The following is a 22,023-nucleotide window of genomic DNA, read 5'->3' on the forward strand; positions in this document are numbered from 1 at the left end:
GAGAGAGAGAGATAGAGAGAGGGAGAGCGAGCACAAGCAGGCAGAGAGGCAGGCAGAGGCAGAGAGAGTAGCAGGCTCCCTGCTGATCAAGGAGCCTGATGCGGGACTCGATCCCAGGACCCTGAAACCATGACACAAGCCGAAGGCAGTGGCTTGATCAACTGAGCCACCCAGGCGTCCCATCTTGAAGCCATCTTGAGCTGGGTTTCTAATACTTACAACTGAAAGGATCCCAAGTGAGAGGACGTGTAGACGGATTGAGCCCCACTGTCTGCTTGTTCCAGAGACAACAGTCAGGATGCTTTTGACTAGTGCCTTGCTCCTTAACAAGTTCACAGTTGACCGAAATAGGCTTTACCTGTCTCCGTCTAGATCACAGACTCCTGCGTAAGGACAGTCTTAAATGTCACTCCCAGGAGCATTTAGCTATTTGTAGAGCCTTTACGGGGCTGCTCCCTAAGTGTGCCCAACAATTTGCTTGAGGATGTGACTCCCAACAATAAAAAATGTTAAAAAGTGAAGGTGGGCTGGGAAATTTGCCTGCCTCCCAGGCTAGATTACCCGTCCCAGAGCCCCCCACAGACCCCTAGGGGGCCAGCACTGAACCAGGACGCAAAAAGAGAGTAAACAAGAAAAGCTTTATTCCCTTTCTTTGATTCCAAGGAGTTTACCTGATATGATCAGCACTTGGCCACCTCCTACCATCTTTCATGTCACATCGGGTTTCATTTGTGTCCTCTAAGGGCTGATCCCACAGTCAGAGCTGTCTCCAGAGGACTCTGGTTGGCTCCTATCCCGTCCACCTGAGGCCAGGTGAAGGAGAAAAACAGTTTTCTGTCTTCTGTCTCAGCAGCAGACCAGGGCTGGAGCCCCCTGGGGAAAGCGCTTCTTGTCCCAGGGACTGGGGATAGGATTTCAGGATCAGTCTCCCCCATCTGTCACCTTGCCCTCCCCAAAAGGTATGTCTTTGTGTGAGGAAGAGGGGGAAGGCCCCAAATGCCTTGCTCTAGTCCCCTTGGGGTGAGAGAGCAGGGAGGCGATCCCAGTATATTATTAGGAGACATGTGATCCTGCTGGTCTCCGTGTCTGGGCAGCTCTGTCCAGCTGAGCTACCCAGCACGGTCTCCTGCCCCTCTCCTCTAGGAACCTAAGCTCACATCCTTTCCATCCTATTCTTTTTTTTTTTTTTTTTTTTTTAAAGATTTTATTTATTTATTTGAGGGAGAATGAGTGAGAGAGAGCATGAGCGAGGAGAAGGTCAGAGGGAGAAGCCAACTCCCCAAGGAGCTGGGAGCCAGAGGCGGGACTCGATCCTGGAAGTCCGGGATCATGACCTGAGCCGAAGGCAGTTGCTCAACCAACTGAGCCACCCAGGCGCCCCCATCCTGTTCTTGATACCCACTGGGCACTTTGAGAGCACCCTGCCTTCCTTGCCTCTGCTGTGCTCTCCGTCCGTCCTGTCTTCCTTCCCGTCCTGGCTTAGTGAACTCCCATTCATTCCTCAGCACCTAGCTCAGGGGGTACCTGTAATACCTTCCAAATCCTAATCTCTCTTCCACCTCTTGTCTGAGCCCAAACCACAAACACATCAGAATTTGTCTCTTTTGTGAATTGTTTAAACTCCATGGAAAGGGCTTCTCAAGTTTTGCCATCCCAGGTACCCTTTGGAAAACTTGAATTTTTTAGCTACAGACCTGAACGGATTAAATCATATCCAGAGTCATCACACAGTTTACCCAGTAGCTACCCTGGCCCTGTCTTTTTTCTTTAAAGATTTTATTTATTTATTTGACAGACAGAGATCACAAGTAGGCAGAGGGCCAGGCAGAGAGAGAGAGGGGGAAGAAGGCTCCCTGCTGAGCAGAGAGCCCGATGCGGGACTCCATTCCAGGATCCTGGGATCATGACCTGAGCCAAAGGCAGAGGCTTTAACCCACTGAGCCACCCAGGTGTCCCCTACCCTGGCCCTGTCTTTGAGCCACTGGCTGCTCAGGAAGCCATTCTTGTGCTCACATAAATGCCAGCTCTCCTTCGGCACCAGTTCGGCACCTGTACCCTGGGGCTAATAATATGGCTCTGTCCTCCTGTCCACCTTCCCGGTGCAGTTCAGCACAAGTCCCTGCGTGCCCCGGCCCCTAGTGGCCACCCAGCCTACCTTCTCCCCTCCCTCACTGCCATAATTGACTCTTTGCCTTACCTCCCAGGAGTCCCTCCTCCTTCTCTGATGCCAAGCCCTCTCCTAAGTGCTTCAATCAAGCCATCTCCACTTGCTGTTCCCTTAGCCTTTGCCTCATTCCCACTCAGCCTCCAAGTTTCCACTGGAGTGATATCTGCTCAAGAAGCCTTCTCTGGGGAATGCAAGCTGGTACAACCACTCTGGAAAATAGCATGGAGGTTCCTTAAAAAGTTGAAAATAGAGTTACCCTATGACCCAGCAATTGCACTACTGGGTATTTACCCTAAAGATAAAAACATAGTGATCCGAAGGGGCACGTGCACCTGATGTTTATAGCAGCAATGTCCACAATAGCTAAACTATGGAAAGAACCTAGACGTCCATCAATAGATGAATGGATAAAGAAGATGTCGTGTGTATATATATATATATATACACACACATATATATGTATATATGTATACAGACATATATATGTATGATGTATACAGATGAATGGATAAAGAAGATGTGGTGTATATATACATATACACACACACACACAATGGAATACTATGCAGCCATCAAAAGAAATGAAATCTTGCCATTTGCGACTACGTGGATGGAACTAAAGGGTATTATGCTTCGCGAAATAAGTCAATCAGAGAAAGACAATTATATGATCTCCCTGATATGAGGAAGTTGAGAAGTAACATGGGGGGTTTGGGGGGTAGGAAAAGAATAAATGAAACAAGATGGGATTGGGAGGGAGACAAATCATAAGAGACTCTTAATCTCAGGAAACAAACAGGGTTGCCGGGGGGAGGCGGGTAGGGAGAGGGTGGTTGGGTTATGGACACTGGGGAGGGTATGTGCTATGGTGAGTGCTGTGAAGTGTGTAAACCCGGCCATTCACAGACTTGTACCCCTGGGGCTAATAATACATTATATGTTAATTAAAAAAAAAAAAAAGAAATCACCAGAAAAAAAAAGAAGAAGAAGCTTTCTCACCCCCAGTCTTAATTAAGCACCCCTCCCCATGATACATTCAGATAGTACAGGCTCCTGGTCCGTGGGAAGTGGAGCAATATTACCATCTCCAGTTTATACAAGAGTTCTTTCAACTTTCTCTAAATACTACCCATTTTTGTTTGCTTGTTTGTTTTTTCATGTTGGTGGGTTAAGTCTTGGGTCATCCCCAAAGCTGAGGAGGGATATCAGCCCCTGGCTGAGGTTGCATTCACAATTCAGTTTTTGGAAAGACAGATAATAAAACTTCCTGGGGGGTGCTGACACGCAGCTAGGACAGCCTGCCGTGCTGCTAAAGTGTCTTCAGAGACATCTTGTTTCTCTGACTTAATCATAAATGACCCAAAGATGAGGGTCTTTGTCCCTTACAGCATGTCTCCCAAAGCCTGTAATGCAGATCTGGGCATACTGAACACTCCTCTTTCCTTTTCCTGAAACTTACCACCCACACACTCACACACACACACACCTCTCTCTCTGTGGTCCATGGGGCAGGCGTAGTCCGCTGGTAACCACAACTTTGGTAGGACAACTCAAACCCCCTTTTATTTTTATTTTTTTTAAAGATTTTATTTATTATTTGAGAGAGAGACAGTGAGAGAGAGCATGAGCGAGGAGGTCAGAGGGAGAAGCCGACTCCCCATGGAGCTGGGAGCCCGATGCGGGACTCGATCCCAGGACTCCGGGATCATGACCTGAGCCGAAGGCAGTCGTCCAACCAACTGAACCACCCAGGTGTCCCTCAAACCCCCTTTTAGAGAAACAGGCTTAACTATAATTGGAAGAACTTCTGGAAAGTCCTGGGTTCAAATGTTCGTCCACTTACTTAAGAGGTGGGTGATGTTGGGTAAGCACCTTAACCTCAGTTTCCTCTTTAGAAGATAGAAACCCAAAAATGCCTAATCACAGGGTCCATATAATAGTTAGATGATGAGAGCCATGTAACTGTCATGTGAAAATACACGTAGTATGATCTCACTGTGTAAAATGAAAACCTTCTGTGTGTGTGCGTGAACACGTGGGAAAGAGTCTGACGGGACTTACCCACACTGATGGAGTGGTCATGTCTGGAGATGGTGGGCTGGAAGGACGGTCAAGTATTTTCCTTCTCTGTCATGGTCTTATACTTTCTTGTTTGAATTTTTCATGAGACCACGTTCACGTGTACTACTGGCTGCTGTAGATTAGGTTACTGTTGGGCAAATATTTACCTTCTTCTCCTCCACTTCCATGGAAGGGATGTACTTCTTGGGTTCTCATCTTTGACCCTGGCCATGTGACTGGCTTTGATCAGTGGGACATTAGTGGACAGGATATAAGCCAAGGCTGGACACGCACTGGGAAAATGAGGCTTGTCCCCTGTCTCATGGGTCGCCTGCTAGTTCCCCAAAATGAGCAGCTTGTAAATTACCCTGAACCAGCCCCACTGCCTGGAGGTCCAGCAGAGATCAGGAAATTGGTACTGTCTCCCTAGGAAATACACAGAGGCACGAACCATGTGTGAGTATATATTCTGTAGCAAAAACTGCCTGATACACTTGTATTATTTTTACTTTTTATTTATTTTATTTTTAAAAAGATTTTATTTAGGGGCGCTTGGGTGGGCTCAGTGGGTTATGCCTCTGCCTTCGGCTTAGGCTCAGGTCATGATCTCAGGGTCCTGGGATGGAGCACCACATCGGGCTCTCTGCTCAGCAGGGAGCCTGCTTCCTCCTCTCTCTCTCTGCCTGCCTCTCTGTCTACTTGTGACCTCTGTCTGTCAAATACATAAATACAATTTTTTTTAAAAAGATTGTATTAAAAAAAGTTTGTATTTATATATTTGACAGAGAGAAAGAGAGAAAACACAAGCAGGCAGAGCGGCAGGCAGAGGCAGAGGGCGAAGCAGGCTTTCCGCTCAGCCGGGAAGGTCCTCCTTCATCCCCTAAGCCTCGTTCAAGGGCTGCTTCAGAAGACACCAGGAGTCCTTCAAGCCCCTTGTTTGAATGGGTTGCCCTTCTTCATGGTACTTTGCACCCACCACTTCTTCTGTCTTACAAAATATTGAGTTATTCCCATGCCTATCTTGCCCCCTTGCAGAATGTCTCTGCCTTTAAGGAGCTTACAATCTAGTTGCACGAACATGACATAAATACAAAGGAATCTTCTCTTTTCTCATTTAGGCCCACTTCCTCTGAGCCTCTCACAGCCGCCGTGTTTTGGTAAGCGGGGCCAAAGATTCTAATGTTTAAGGTACTTATTTTGTGTCCACTGTGATTACCAAGTACGATTCAAAGTGGGGTCTATTATTATCCCTGTAGTGTGGTTGAAGAAATAAGAGCTGAAAAGGGACAATGATGCAAAGTCAGAGAGAGCTTGTGAGGGGGATTGGGCCAGCGTTGGGGTTCGGACTGGGGTTTGGATCCAAAGCTTCATCCTGGGTTCTGGTTGCAGACTCCCTTCTGCAATCAGAGACTTCCTCAAGCATTTAGTGAAGGGATTTAGGTGAAATGAACAGACATAAGAAAGATTTTGTGATTGGTTATTACATATCAAGGGCTGGGTAGTACATCTGAGAGCTGGACACCTGCTGGGTTTGAGGGCAGCTCCCTCCACATTCACTGTCTGCATGGAAACAGGACTTTTTCCACTCATGGTGCTGATAAAGGCTCCAGGTGACTCTGCAGGAGCCCTGGTTTGTTGGCTTGTTTTCTTTCTTTATTTCTTTCAAGACTTATTTATTTCAGAGAGAGAGAGAGAGAGAGAGACAGCAGGGGGAGGAGCAGAGGTAGAGAGAGAATCTCAAGCAGGCTCCGCACTCAGCACAGAGCCCGATGCAGGGGTTGATCTCACGACCCTGAGATCACCACCCAGAAATCCCGGTTTCTTCACTGAAGCTGAGTGCTCCCCCAAGTCTGGTTGTCAGCCAGGAAGTAGGTCAGGGACAGGCTTAGGCATCAGGCAGTTGAGATTTGAGTCCTGACCCTGCTGTTCATTCCCTGTGCACCTTGAGGCAAGGCAATCCACATTTCTGGGCCTTAGATGGTGGGAACTGGTAAAATTGGGGCCAGCGTGGCTCACAGGCACTTTTCTTTGGATGGCACATGGTTTTATTTTGATTCATTTTAGGGTATTTGGCAACATTAAAACAATAATGTGTTTGTGTGGAAAGACATGTAATTGGCCAGACTGGATCTTGGTGCCATGAAGTGGGGACAATTTGGCAAATTTATTGCATATGAAATATGCACACACAGAAATTCTGCTTTTTGGAATTTGGTCCACAGATGCACTTGCACATGCAAAAAATTATATACTTTGGGGGTCACTCAGGTAGCCTTGTTTGTAATGCAACAGTTTTGAGAAACAGCCCAGTGCCTCCCAACAGGGGATGGTTTAGGTCAGATATGGATCATCTACACTGTGGAATATTATGCAGCTGGGAAAAAAGCCAAGGGCACCACCTAAGTACTGATATGGAAAGTTCTCTAGGATATACCGTTAAGTAAAAAAGCCAGGTATAAACCTGTTCTCTTTTGTCTAAGGAAAGAAATACATACGTATATGTTACTGTTTGCTTGTATAATCCTTTTTTAAAGATTCTATTTATTTATTTGAGAGAGAATTAGAGAGAGAGAGAGAGAGCACATGAGAGGGAGGAGGGCCAGAGGGAGAAGCAGACTCCCTGCTGAAGAGGGCACCTGATGTGGGACTCTATCCTGGGACTCCAAGATCATGACCTGAGCTGAAGTTAGTCACTTACTACACTGAGCCACCCAGGGACCCCCTGCTTGTATAATTATAAAGAAACCTTAAATATTCAAGAAAAGTTGTTGGCTCAGTCGGCTAAGGGTCTGCCTTCAGGTCATGATCATGGGGATCTGGGATCGAGTATCGTGTCGGGCTCCCTGCTCAGCGGAAAGCCTGCTTCTCCCTTTCCCCACTGCTTTTGGTCTTCCTGCTCTCTCTCTCTCTCTCAAATAAATAAAATCTTTTAAAAAATTTTTAAAAAATGTTTTAAAAAGTATACAAGAAAATCAATTAACTGTTACCTTTGGGAGTAGGAGACTGGAGTGGGAGGGAGACTTTTTCTGTTTACCTTTTCAAAATGTTTTGAATTTTGAAAACACACACACACACACACACTCCACACTTAAAACGTCAGATGTTTTCAGATATAGATGATCCAGTAGCCCTGCCTGCAAGAGCCGGCTTCAAGCTGGGTGGTGAGGAGTTCCCAGATGGGCAGCATGCTCTCTGGTTTGCCATAGTCCTCACCACTCCTTGCTGTCCTCCTGAACCCAGCCCTGGAGTCTGTTGCCATCTATCTTTTTGCTCGCTGTAGCTTTTCTCAGGCAAGAGCTAAGAAAAAAGGGAAACATTTCTTATACCTGGATCTCCATCTAAGGCGGCAGGCTCATGGCACAACACTGTGAATGTATTAAATCATGACACTACATTTACGCCCAAAAATGGTGAAGATGGTAGGGGCGCCTGGGTAGCTCAGTGGGTTACGTGTCCAGCTCTCGATTTCGGCTCAGGTCATGATCTCGGGGTCCTGTGATCGAGTCCCGTGTTGGTCTCTGTGCTCCACGGGGAGTTTGCTGGAGAGAATCTGTCTTTCTCTCCTTCTGCCCCTCCCCTGAGTACTCCTGTGTGCATGTGTGCACACGCGTTCTCTCTTTCAAATAAATAAATAAACCTCTAAAAAAAATGGTTAAGATGTTAAGTTTTATGTTATGTATACCTTACCACAGTTTTGTCTTGTTTTGTTTTTTAAGACTTATTTGACAGAGAGAGAGAGAGATCACAAGTAGGCAGAGAGGCGGGCAGAGAGAGAGGGGGAAGCAGGCTCCCCGCCGAGCAGAGAACCCGACACGGGGCTCGATCCCAGGACCCTGAGACCATGACCTGAGCTGAAAGCAGAGGCCCAACCCACTGAGCCACCCAGGTGCCCCTGTTTTGTTTTTTAAAATGTGGTAGGCTCTGTACCTGCAGATAGAGGCATAGATGGTTCCTAGCGTGAATAGAAGTTCCAGAACCAATTACCATCAATCCCACTTGGCCCGTGTGCTGGTTCTGTGGCCTGTGGGATGGAAAGCCCACTCTGCTTCTCTCACAGACCTTGCCTGTGAGGCCCCTCGAGTCTGTAACTCTGGACTAAGTGGTTTCATGTTCTCTCTTGCCTCCATGATTCCTGACATGCTTTGGCCCCTAACTTGCTGTGTGACCTTAGACAAACCACTCCCCCTCTCTGGGCCTCTACTTCTCCAACTGTTAAATGAGAAGCTTGAAGTGGGTTATCTCAGGGGCTCTTCAGCCCTTAGAATCTCCCAGCTGGTTTCTCCTTGAACAATTCTCCTGTCACTGTCTCCAGAGAGATGACGTGGGCTCGGGCAGGGGAGTGGAGAGCAGAGGGCCTTCCTTTCATGTTGGGGATGTGTGGGCTGCAGTGGGAGGTTCTCTTTTCTTGCCTTTTTTTTTTTTTTTTTTTTTTTTGCCAGAAAGTTATTTTAAACCGTAAGTGGGGAGCTCCTAAAAGCCACACGCCTCAGATCTCACGTGCTACAACCTGTTCTAAGGGGAGAGAAAGCAAGCAGAATTCTTAATGCTTACTGTTCTCCCCTCCCCCCCAATCCCAAGGGAGCGGCGACTCCCTCCATTCATCTTTTGCTCTGCTGAGTCACAAAACTGAAAAACACTTGTCTTCTGGCCTTCCACAGAAAACCAGTGCCCCTCACTCTTGCACCTGCCAGGGGCTCCTGCAAACTCACCTTCAAATGCAGATTCTGGTTCCGCAGGTCTGGGGTGGGGCTGAGGGCGATGGTTCTAGCAGTCTCCCCCATGATGCCCGTGAGAGGTTGTGAGAGGTCCTGGAGGATGGTTCCCCGGGCCGCTGTGAGCTCAGAAAAATCCAGCTGGAAAGTCACCTGGAAACCACTCAGCCATTTCTTTCTTCTCCTTTTGAATGTGCCCCCCTCCCTTATTTTAAATAATATTCTTCAAGCCTGTGATACAGGCATAAGGCAAAAAGAAAAAAAAACCAAATAAATCTCATGCTTCAAGAAGACATACACTGAAAAGTTAGTCACCTTCTATCCTGCCCCTCCCCCCCACTATTCCAGTTCCCAGAGGTACCCTTGTTGCACAGTGTCATGTCTCTACCCTCCTGAGAGATTCTGTGTACCATGATAATTGGTAGCCTAGCTCTTCTTTATTGACAAATGCTCGTGTCCTTGACACTGAGCAGAGCCCCTTCTGGAGATTACCTAATTTAAGATTTCCGAGAAGCCCAGCAATGAGGACCTGATTTTACAGCTGAGGTCCTGGCCCTCTTTCAGGTTTTGACGCCTCTGTAGACCTGCCCCCTACTTTTGCGGCAGTTAAGACACCGTATCATGTTCTGAAACTTGCTTCTTCCCACCCCCTTACCAATTTATCTTGGAGGGAGCTCAATCACAGTCCATGGAGACCTGCCTTTTGACCAACAGCATAGAATTTCTTTGCAAGTATGGACTTTATTCATTGAAACAAAGACCTCTTTGGGGGATGGGAGATGGATGGGTCATTCCATTCCTTTCGCTACAAACTGGTGGAACATGTAGGTCTGTACATATATCAGGCCACACATGTATGAGGAGATTTGTAGGATAAACTCCTGGGCCTGGAACGGGCGTGTTAAAGGCCATGTTCCTTTAAATTTGGGTCATAGACGTCAATGTCAGTTGTGTTCGGAAACACCCAGAGCAACTGGCTCTCACGCCAGAGCCACACCTACACCGTTTTATAAGCTTTTGGCTTTTTCTGCTGCTGATTTTGAGCTGACTTACAAGAAGCAGAGTTGGATGAGGTCGCCCTTCCCTGCCTGCTGGTCAGAATCCCCAGCCGAGGTGTGTGGCTTTGAGATCGTCTTCCATACCCAGTGACCGTGTTCTTGCGGTCAGGTCAACCTGCTCCGCTCTACAGCAGGTTTGTCATCAGGGATTTACTGACTTAAAAATAAATGGCATTGGGTTGCACCCGGGAGCCCTGGGCAGCCTCAAGCCTCTATAACCTTTCCCCCAACCCCCCGGGGCCCACAGCTAAGAGACTAGGGGAAGCTGCACAGAATAATAAAGTTTGGCTTCTCAGTCCCCCAAAAGACAGAGGGGCCCTGGCACAAAGGTGAGGTTTAGAAGCTAAAGGTGGGGTTCAGCCCATGCTCTGCCACTGCCCCTCTATCTAAATGACCTCTCCTCACTGTAGAGTGGTGGTAAGCCCCAGACTCAGGTGCCCGGAGACCTGGGTCCACATCCTGCTTCCTCCTCGTCTGCCTTAAGTTCGTGATGTAACCTTCGGTACCCCAGTTTTCCCATCTGAGAAACTGCGATAATGATAGATAGCATGGCTGTGAGAATCAGCCACCTTCATGTACGTCAAGATTTTGGAACAACATCTGGCACAAAGTAAGTACCCAATAAATATCAGCTGTTCTTTCTTTATTCGTATGATTTATTTACTTATTTGATTTTTTTTTTTTTTTTTGTCTAGAATGTCAACTCCAGGAGGGCGGAGACCTCAACTCCTTATTCCCGGAGATGTCCCATGTCCCAGCACAGTGCCTGCACGTGGTAGGTCCTCTGTCACAGTCACTGGAAGAATGAGTGAATGGACACTTTACTTCCCCTCCTTGAGCCTCAGTTTCCTTCTTTGCAAATGAGAGATTCTTACTTTGCTCTCTATGCTCATCTCTGTTTTCCTAATCTAGGACGATCATGTAACATTGCTTTTTGCAATTGGAAGAAACAGTCATAAAAAATGGATAAGCCCTTATTTGTAACCGCTGAAACTTGGAAGCAACCAACACATCCTTGGGTAGGTGAGTGGATCGACAAAACTGTGGTACATCCAGATAATGGAATATTATTCTGTGCTAAGAAGAAATAAGCGACCAAGCTAGGACAGGACATGGTAGAATCCTTTTTTTTTGTTCTAAATTAAAAAAATTTAGAAGATGCATTTGTGAGAGAGTGAGAGAGAGCAGGTGCAAGAGGGGTGTCAGAGGGACAGGGAGAGGCAGACCCCCCATTGAGCACTGTCTGGGACCCTGGGATCATGACCCGAGCTGAAGGCAGACGCTTAACCGACTGAGCCACGCAGGTGTCCCGGGACACGGTAGAATTTTAAATGTCGTGCGCCTGGGTGGCTCAGTGGGTTAAGCCTCTGCCTTCGGCTCAGGTCATGATCTCAGGGTCCTGGGATCGAGTCCCACATCGGGCTCTCTGCTCAGCAGGGGCCTGCTTCCCTTCCTCTCTCTCTGCCTGCCTCTCTGCCTATTTGTGATATCTCTCTGTCAAATAAATAAATAAAATCTTAAAAAAAAAAAAAAAGAATCTTAAAATGCCTATTACTGAGTGAAACAAGCCAGTCTGAAAAAGCTACATAGGCTATGATCCCAACTATATGACATTCTGGAAAAGGCAAAACTATGGTGACCATGAAAAAAGATCAGTGGTTGGGGGCACCTGGGTGGCTCAGTCAGTTAAGCGTCTGCCTTCAGCTCCGGTCATGATCCCGGGGTCCTGGGATGGAGCCCCACATTGGGCTCTCTGCTCAGCAGGGAGCCTGCTTCCTTCCTCTCTGCCTGCCTCTCTGCTACTTGTGCTCTTTCTCTCTGTCAAATAAATAAATAAAATCTTTAAAAAAAAATAAAGATCAGTGGTTGCTAAGGGTCTGGGGGAGGGAAGAAGGGATGAATAGGCGGAGAACAGGATTTTTAGGGCAGCGAAAATGTTCTGCATGATTCTGCAATGATAAAATATGTGCTATTACACATCTGTCCAAACCCCTAGAATATACAACACAGAATGAACCCTGATGTAAACTATGGGCTTAGTTAATAATGATATAACGATAGGACTCTAATGTTGGCTCTTAGTATGAACAAACAAGCCATGTTAATGCAAGATGTTGGTAATAGGGGGAAATTGGGGGGCAGTGAGCTGGTATAGGGAAATGCTCTGCACTTTCTCTTGATTTTTCTGGAGCCCTAAATTGGCTTTTTAAAAAGTCTATTAATTTTAAGAAGTATAGGCTCAGTTCGAAAACTTTGATTAATTGGCTTTCCTTTGGTTGTTTTGTTTTGTTTTAAAGATTTTATTTATTTATTTGACAGACAGAGATCACAAGCAGGCAGAGAGGCAGGCAGAGAGAGAGGAAGGGAAGCAGGCTCCCTGCTGAGCAGAAAGCCCGATGTGGGACTCTATCCCAGGACCCTGGGATCATGTCCTGAGCCAAAAGCAGAAGATTTAATCCACTGAGCCACCCAGCCGCCCCGGTTGGTTTGGTTTTATAGCTATTTTACCATCAGAGGTTCTCATCCACACTGGATGAAATTTTTGGACGTGGTGCAGGGACACAGGCAACCAAAGTACTGAGCTCATTTGATGACTCTTCACCGTGTCGTTACATTTTTTGGACAACTGCACATGGATACAGTAGGGGACATTCCTTTTTTCTTTTGGTCTGGGCCAGGGCACACATCTGGAGTTCCCATCTCTTTTACAACAGATTTCTGGAGATCTTTGAGATCGCAAAGAGCATACTTTTTGAAGCCCACTCCTTGGATGTGCTCGTGAGCGCTGATGACATGTTCTCTGGTCATCGTCTCCTCGAGGGTAGAGTGGCCCTCCTGTTCCCATCCTTCTTTGCGGGAGCCTTTCTGCCTGGCCCATATTGGAAAGGAAAAGCACATGGATTGTTGATGAACTGGCTACCAAAATCTACCCAGTTCTGCTCACCCCCAATGTGTAGGCTCTGCCTCCCTTACATCCTCTATAAAATGGGGTTACAGAGCGTCTACCGCCTCCAATTGCTGTGAGCTATAAATGAAATAATATGCAAAGTGCTTAGGAGAAAGTCTGGTACATAGTACATGCTCAATTAAAGTAAGCCATTATTAGTATTCATTTGTAGTAAAGAGAAGGAAGAAGAAGAGGAGAGGAGGAGGAGGAGGATATCCGTTCGTATTCCTCCTGCTTAAATTTATCAGGGCAGAATCAGAAGGCTTTCATAAGGGCATATTTTGTTTTTATTTTTTTACTTTCTATAAGCTTTGAGATGGAGGGTGGGAGGGAGGTTATTGTCTAAAGACCCCTCGAGCAAGACACACAGTCCACCGTAGACTTTCTTCCTTTTCTGCTGGGAACCCCAGAAAACTGAGGTTTGAAGTCAAGTGGTGAGACAACAGTGGGGGTGTTCAGACCTTGTTGTGATGTCCCCCCCCCCCCCCAATTAAGGGAACATGTCTGCAGAATGCTGGGTTTAGGAGCTGAGAAACTGGAGGTCAAAGAGACAATATGTCCCATGATCAGAAACCCCAGAGCTGTGTTTTCAAGGAAATCTCCCCCCAGGAAACACTAGTGAAGCTGTTCTTGAAGTCAGAGGCCCCTTGCCTGTCATCTTGTCCAGGTTTTGCAAAGTCCACCAGCTACAGGGCCCTGGAAGGGAAGGTTCAGGACTGGAGCAAACTGGGGAGCCCTGGCTTCTCCACCACCAGGGGTGGTGCCACCTTCAGATGGCAGTGACCACCAAGGACCAGAGCCCCAGGTGGCTGGACACTCTCGATTTTAAATCTTGTGTGGCACAGACAAGACATGTCCTGGGTCAGATATGGTTCTGGGCACTGCTGAAGTCCAACTCTTCACTGGGAAAGATGGGAAACTGAGGCCCAAGCAGGTAGCGTGAATTGTTCAAGGTCCCCCAAAGCCAGTAATAGAACTCCATTTCTGTCAACCTCCTTTCACTGCTGTGCTGTTCTGGGATCAAAGTGGGGGGTCACTGAGAGTCTGTGATGGCTTCTCTTGGGTCACAGAGGCCTGCCCCAGACCCTTAATGTACAGAGGGGGCTGGATGGGGCTGTTGGGCTGCTGGAGGTGCAGTCAAGCCCCATCCTTCTTGTTGGAAAATGAGACCTCCTCTCTTGGTCCCAGCGAAGGGGCAGAGGCACCTTTATCATTGAAAAAAAATTTTTTTTAATTGTGGAAAAATACACCTAACATACAGTTTATCATCATAACCATTTTTAAGCATTCGGTTTAGTGGTGTTAAGTAACTTCACACTGTTGTGCAAACATCCCCACTGCCCATCTCCAGAACTCTTTTCATCTGGCAGGACCGGAACCCTGTCCCCACTAAACAACAACCCCCCAGTGCCCCCTCTGCCCAGCTCCTGGTGCCCCCACTCTACTTTTTGTCTTCATGAATTTGACTACTCTAGGGACCTCACAGAAGTGGAGTCATATGATATTTGCCCTCATGTGATAGGTTTGTTCCCCTTGGCATGGAGTCTTCAAGATTCATCCATGTCATAGCCTGGGTCAGAATTCCCTTCCCTTTTAAGGCTGAATAATGTGGGGTTGTATGAATAGACCATATTTTGCTGATTGATTTACCCATTGATGAACACTTGGGTTGCTTCAGCCTTTTGAGTGATGTGAATAATGCTGCTGTAAACATGAGTGTGTAAATATCTGCTTGAGTCCCTGTATTTATTCTTTTATTTTTTTAAATTTTATTTATTAATTTGACAGAGAGAAATTACAAGTAGATGGAGAGGCAGGCAGAGAGAGAGAGAGGGAAGCAGGCTCCCTGCTGAGCAGAGAGCCCGACGTGGGACTCGATCCCAGGACCCTGAGATCATGACCTGAGCCAAAGGCAGAGGCTTAACCCACTGAGCCACCCAGGCGCCCCCTGTATTTATTCTTTTAGTGAAGATTTTGTTTACTAATTTGAGAGAGAGAGAGCGAGCGAGTGTTTGTTCACAGTGAGGGGGAGGGACAGAGAGCGGGGGAGAAAGAGTTTTAAGCCAACTCCGCACTGAGCCAGGAGCTCCACATGGGGCTCGATCCCAGGACCCTGAGATCATGACCTGACCTGAAACCAAGAGTTGGATGCTTAATCAAATGCACCACCCTAAGTGACCCTGAGTCTCTGCTTTTAATTCTTTGGGGGTATATACTCAGAAGAGGAACTGCTGGATCATATGGTAATTCTATTTTTAACTTTTTTGAGGAACCACCATACTTTTTTTCAGAGACTGCCTCATTTTGCATTCCACCAGCAAAGCACAAGGGTTCCGATTTCTCCACATCCTCACTGACACTTGCTATATTCTGTTATCTTGATAGTAGTCGTCCTAATGGGTGTTTGGTGAGGAAGGGCATTTCACTTTCTGTCTGGGAGGTCTTCCTGAAGGGCAGTTCCAGAACAATCATGCGGGTCTTCCAGGAGGCATCTCACGGAGTGCCTGGAGGTGGTTCGGTGACCAAATTCGTGCTAAACCAAGGTTGTGCTAAACCAAGGTTGGCAGAACACCCACGCTGGTTTTATTGTTGTAGTTGTTTTGATTTGGCAGGCCTTTTAAATTTTACAACAATCACCAGCTTTTCTAAGAACCTCTTTATTTCCGTAAAACCTAAGTGCTTTTGTGTGGTAAAACTGTAAATAAAATACTTAGTACAGTGCATAGCATACAGTAGGTGCTGGATAAATGCTACCCCGAGGCAGGGGTAGGGGATGAAATGGATGAAGGGGGTCCAAAAGTATAGCATTCCGTAGAGAAAATAAATCCTGGAGATGTGAAGGACAACATGGTCTCTATGGCTGCATATTTGGAAGGCGCTAAGAGAGTAGGTCTTCAAAGTATCAGGAGAAAAAGATTTGTAACTATGTGTGGTGATGGATGTTAACTAGGCTTCTGGTGGTGGTCATTTTGCAACATTTACAAATATTGAATGACTATATTGCATGCCAGAAACTAGTATCACGTTAAATGTTAAATATATCTCAGTGAAAAAAAAAAAAAGACAAGACTTGGGCTCTCTATAGCAAGAAAGATCACCCCAAGGAGGGGTTTTGGAGGTTTGCTGACAATTTGGTGGGGGGAGTTGGGACCTCCCAGGGTGCCCCAGAGGCCCTGCTGCTTGGCTGGTTTGGGCTGTCCTCATTCTGGACCCTGTCTGTCACCTCCCAGCACCAGGAGTTAGGCAAGGCGAGACAGCTCTGGCTTCTGGGAGCCTGTCCCCCAGGACAGGGCTGATAAGCACCCCACGCCAGATCAGGCCTATGTTCTCTGCCCTTCTATCTAGTAGGCAGGCAGTTTCACTCCTGGAGGATTCCTCTGCTCTGTTTTCTCTCCCCCTCTGTCTCTGTCTCTGTTTCTATCTGTGTTTCTCTTCTCAACCTTAATTCCCACTTCTGTTGCTGGGGGCAGGGGAGATGCAAATTCTACTGCTGCTGGGAGGCTCCCAGAGAGTGTGAACTTGAGAAGAGGAGGTGACGGTCCGCCCTGTGTGTGAGACAGACGGTGGGCACTGAATGACTTTGTGGGAAATCAGGGCTGAGAAGGGCAAGCTAGAGGCGCACCCTGGGAATCCAACCGGGCGCTTCCAGAGTCGGGCTGAGGAGGTAATGGGGTATGAGCAAAGCCGAAAGGGGTCATAGAAGAGGGAGCCTTGGTTCTGAAGGAGACCTGAGTTTTAAGGCCCAGCTCTGCCACCAACCATAGGATTGAATCTGTGTGCCTCAAGGTTGGCCCTCAACCCTCTCTGATCTCAGAGCTCCCGCCCCTCCCCCTGATCTGCCCACCTTACTGGCCTTTCCTTTCTGTTCTGCCAGCAACAAACTTGTTCCTACCACAGGGCCTTTGCATTTGCCATCCTTTGGTCTGGAACCCTCTTCTGTCTGGCTCTGAACATGGCTGGTTGCACCTCGAGCTACAGGCCCCCTTCTAAGTCACCTCCCTTGGGGCCCTTCTTTGACCACCCTAAGTTAGTCTTGCCAGATCCTTTGTTTATTTCATCCATAGCACTTGGTATTCTCTGAAATTATCTTGTTCATGGTATTCTTTTTTTTTTTTTTTTAAAGATTTTTAAAAACATTTAAAAAAGGTTTTATTTATTTATTTGACAGACAGAGATCACAAGTGGGAAAAGAGGCAGGCAGAGAGAGAGGGGGAGGCAGGCTCCCTGCCAAGCCAGGAGCACGATGTGGGGTTTGATCCCAGGACCCTAAGATCATGACTTGAGCTGAAGGCACAGGCTTAACCCACTGAGCCAGGCAGATGCCCCTCTTTTTTTTTTTTTTTTTTTAAGATTTTTAAAAAATTTATTTGAGAGAGAGAGAGAGAGAGAGAGACCATGAGCGGAGGGAAGGGGAGAAGCAGGCTCCCCACTGAGCAGGTGACCCTTAGACCATGACCTGAGCCGAAGGCAGATGCTTAACCGACTGAGCTCCCCAGGTGCCCCCATGGCATTATTTTCTATGTGGCCTGCTCCCCACCACTTTCCTGGTCCACTATAACATGAATCTGCTGACTGGAGGATAAATCCGCTCTCTAGCCTCTGACGACCTATTTCACTATTCTGGGCCTCGATTTTGAGGAAAAGTAACAAAGAGCCCAGACTTCTCTAACCCTTGCTCAGCACCAGTTGTGAAAACTTAAGAAAATTAGGGGAATGTTTTGAAAAGCACAAACAAGAAGTCACATGTTGAGAGCAGAGGGACCCGTCTGGGGGAGAGCTTGTCTTTTAACACGCTGAATTTGCTTTGCAAAGTGTTACTCCTCACAACCAACCCCCAAGCAGTCTCACCTTCTTCCCCTTGGGGAAGTAACAACTTCTTAAGGAGATAAGAATATTGATTTTATTTACTCTCATCTGCACCTGTGAGTGGGATGTTTCATGATTTGTTGTGCTCTTCAGCCAAGTCTTGAAAACTGGATCTCTAGCAGGAACCTGCTGTGTGACCTTGGGCAGGGCTCCTCCCTTCTCTGGGCCCTACATTTTTTATCCCTTGAATGAGAGAATGGAAATGTTTGAACCTTGGGCTTTCCCAGTGCTGACACTTAGGATAACACAGACTCGCCAGGAGGGAGAAGAGACCGCATTGACCCAAAGTGTCCTTGGCATGGGCCTTGTCCAATGTGTCCATTAGTAAACCTGATTGTCCCTGCTCTCCTCAAAGCACTTTCCCATCCATTAGCTGGGAGGGAGGTGGGGCTGCAGGCTGCTGTCTTTATTCCATTCTGGCAGAGAAAAAAAGGGGGAGAGAAACAAATCCTTGCCTGTCCATCCAAACTCAATTCCTACCATTCTTGGCCCCCAGTTGTGCCCTCAGGGCCTTTGCACAGGCTACTCATCTTCAATCTGGAATATTCTTTCCCCAGCTACCCTCATTTTATTAGTTCTGAGCTCAGCTATCTCCAGGAGGCTTTCTCTGTTCACCTTGTTTAAAATAAGAGCCCTCCGAAAGAATAAATAAAATAGGGCACCTGGGTGGCTCGGTGGGTTAGGCGGCTGCCTTCGGCTCAGGTCATGATCTCCGGGTCCTGGGATTGAGTCCCGCATCGGGGTCTCTGCTCAGCAGGGAGCCTGCTTCCCTCTCTCTCACTCTCTGCCTGCCCCTCTGCCTACTTGTAATCTCTGTCAAATAAATAAATAAATAAAATCTTAAAAAAAAAAAAAAGAATAAATAAAATAAATCAAATAAAATAACATAACAGCCCTCCCACACCTATTACTCTCCATGCCTTTACTCTATTTTATTTTTCTTCATGCTATTTCTCAAGACTTGACTTTAGAGGATGTCTCTGTTTTTTAATTGTCTGTCTCCTCCCCTAGAATGTCAGCTCTGCAAGCTGGGGCTTTCTGTCTGTCTTGTTCGGAGCTGTCTTTCCCTGTCCTCACCGGAACAGTGTGAAAAGGTGGAATTGAATTAATCTCCTGGGGACACAGAAGTGGAAGTGACCTTGAAAGAGAAATTTCATCTGTCCCCCTGCTGCCATGCTGGACTTGGTGGCCTGTGTGGATGTCTATTCCTGGAGAACCTCTCAGCAGAAACCAAGATTCTTTCTGTCTTTAAGAAAATAAAGTGGTTTAAATCATGACCAAGATCTGCATCCTTTCTTTGCAGGGCCCTACCTACCCTGCTTTCTTACAGAGCGACAGAGAAACAGGAAAAAAGACAAGATAATTAGGTTACGTGCTGCTGATGAATGATATGGGCAAACTGTTAAAAAGAGAGATTTGATTCCTTCTTGCATGGGACTCAGGGTTTCCGTGCTCCTTTCTAGAGTGCTGGGTGACAATAAGCGTGACGATCGTATTCACTTGATGATCTTTACAAAGCTTAGTATTATGTGCAAGGCTTATGTGCAGGCCTTTCAGTCCTTCATCACCAAGCCTCAAAACTGCCCTGAAAGGTGGGGGTTGCTGTGACGATGCTCCTTTTACAGGTGAGGGAAGAGGCACAAAACCAAGGGGCCAGGATGCCCATGTAAGTGACACATGAACCCCCCCCCTTCAAGGGATGAAAGTTTCTGAGCTGGAGTTCTAGAGTCAGACTGCCTGCCTCGGCCAGGGGCTCGAGGATGTGGGGTGAATTAATTAGCTGCCCTGTACCTCAGTCTCCTCCTCTGGAAAATGGGGCTAAGGCTACTGACACTGAGGTCAATAGGGATTCACTGAGTTTCGTCTGTGATGTGCTTAGAATAGAGATGGGCACAAGGTCAGTGCTCGGTGTTTGCTAGTTATTTGTATTGTCATTTCCTTGTGCCCTTTTTTTCTCACAACCAAATACCTGGTGGGCTTCCTGGAGGAGAAGGTCTGCTGGTCAGCCAGGCAAGCAGCTGAGGTCCAAAACCGAGAGTCAGGCTTGGATCTCCTCTTCTGGCAGGAAACTACCCTCCCCAACCCACCCCCTACCCCTCCTCCCGCAGGGGAGTGATAACCTCCTGCAGCCTTTCCCACCCTCCCCCAACCACCACACTTCTGCCAGCCCCACACACAGGTCATGTGCCTGTCCCTCTGCCCGCGTGTGACTTAGCCTGGCAGCTGGACCAGATGGTGGGAGAGTTGGAGATTAGCACTGCCCGGGGTTGCTCAGAGCAGCTGCCTAACTGCAAAGGTCAAGGTCTTGGGTTTCCCTCTTGCACAGTGCCCTGGGAGGTACAGTCGAGACCTGCAGAGGCCAGGCTGGGGGATGGCTCACCTCTGCTCGCTACCAGGCCTCATGTTGTAATTAGTCTTTACACATGTACACTTGACAGTTTGTGAAGTGTGTCCCCACCATTTGAGTCCCCGCAGCAGCCAGTGTTGTTTTGATCATCCCTATGAAATGGGGCTCATGGAAGCTGAATATCTCACCCTAGGTCCCGGGGCGAGAGAAGAGGGATCCGACTGAGGTTTACAGGGTTTCAGCCCAGGGTGCTGGCTGTTGGTGTCCTCAGCACTATCTGTGAGTGTGTCTGTGTGTGTGTAAGGGCACACGCGTGGGTGCGCACACCTATTCGGTGTGCCGAGAGGGAGTCACCCCACCCTGGGACATGCCGCTCAGCTTTTCTGATGGTCTGATCTTGTGTGTGAGCATTCCAAGAATGCGGTGGGTCTCTCTGCTTGTGCATCATTATATTTCGAATTCTAAATTTAATTTTTGGACAGGTATTCTATTCACAGAGTTCAAAATCCATACGCCTACAGTAAGATGTCACCCTTTCTCCCTGGATCCCTCCGCTCCGTCCCCTCTTCGGAGGCAGTCAGTTATCAGTCTCTCCTGCCAGGCTAGTCTGTACTTCTGCAAGTCCGTATGAACGTTAATACCCACCCCTCCCCCGAGCCCACTCTATACAAATGGTTGCACTCTCCACTCACTGTTCCGCTCCTTGCTCTTTTGGGTTTTTCTTTTGTTTGTTTAATAATACGTCCAGGGGATCCTGCCATAACAGCACATACACAGCTGCTTTGATACTTTTCATGACTGTGTAACGATCCCCAGGAGGGTATTTCCCGCAGGACAGGCCCCCTACTGATGAGCATTTAGGTGATCCCTAAGGACAGACTATGGTACAAAGGATCATTCTGTATGTGCATCACTGGGTGCGTATAGTGGGGGCAGTGGAGTACCTCGCTACTGAGAACGTTCCAGACTAGCAGCCGGGCATTAAGTGGCAGCCTCGCCAGAGCGGCAATGTCATGTGTCCCACCCAGACTTGCTGGGTCAGGACATGCATTTTAAGAAAGTGCCCGGGGGATTTGTATTTTGCACGTGCTGGTCTGGAAGACAGATTTCCCGAAGTGTAATTGCTGGGTCAAGAGATAGGTACATTAATAATTTTGACAGGTACAACCACATTCACATCTGCAGAGCTTGATTCAATACATATTCTCACCTGTAATGGATAAGCCTTTTTGGTAAAATCTTGAAAAAGAATACCTATCCAGTGCCAAAAACTATGGAGAGTAGGATTCAATGGGCCTGGGGTGGGCCTGAATTTGCGTTTCATACGCTCTCTGCTTTATTCTGGTTCAATCACTTTTGAGAACAGTTGGTTTAAATACGTTCCTATTTCTGTCTTTTTTTTTTTTTTTTTAAGATTTTATTTATTTATTTGACAGAGAGAGATCACAAGTAGGCAGAGAGTCAGGCAGAGAGTGGGACGGGGGAAGCAGGCTCCCCACTGAGCAGAGAGCCCGATGTGGGGCTTGATCCCAGGACCCTGAGATCATGACCTGAGCTGAAGGCAGTGGCTTAATCCACTGAGCCACCCAGGCGCCCCTATTTCTATCTTTTTTTTTTAAAGTTTTATTTATTCATTTGAGAGAGAAAGAGAGAGAGTATGTGCACAAGTCGGGGAGAGGCAGAGGGCTAGGGAGAAGCTAACTCCTTACTGATCAGGGAGTTTGATGCGGGGCTCGATCTTGGAACCCTGGGATCATAACCTGAGCTGAAGGCAGACACTTAACCATCTGAGCCACCCAGGTTCCCCTCCAGCTCACCATGGCTTTATTGATCTTTAAGTCTCCATTGCGGGACGGCAAACTCAG

This window comes from Mustela lutreola, chromosome 9 (assembly GCF_030435805.1).
Source record: "Mustela lutreola isolate mMusLut2 chromosome 9, mMusLut2.pri, whole genome shotgun sequence".
NCBI lineage: Eukaryota > Metazoa > Chordata > Mammalia > Carnivora > Mustelidae > Mustela > Mustela lutreola.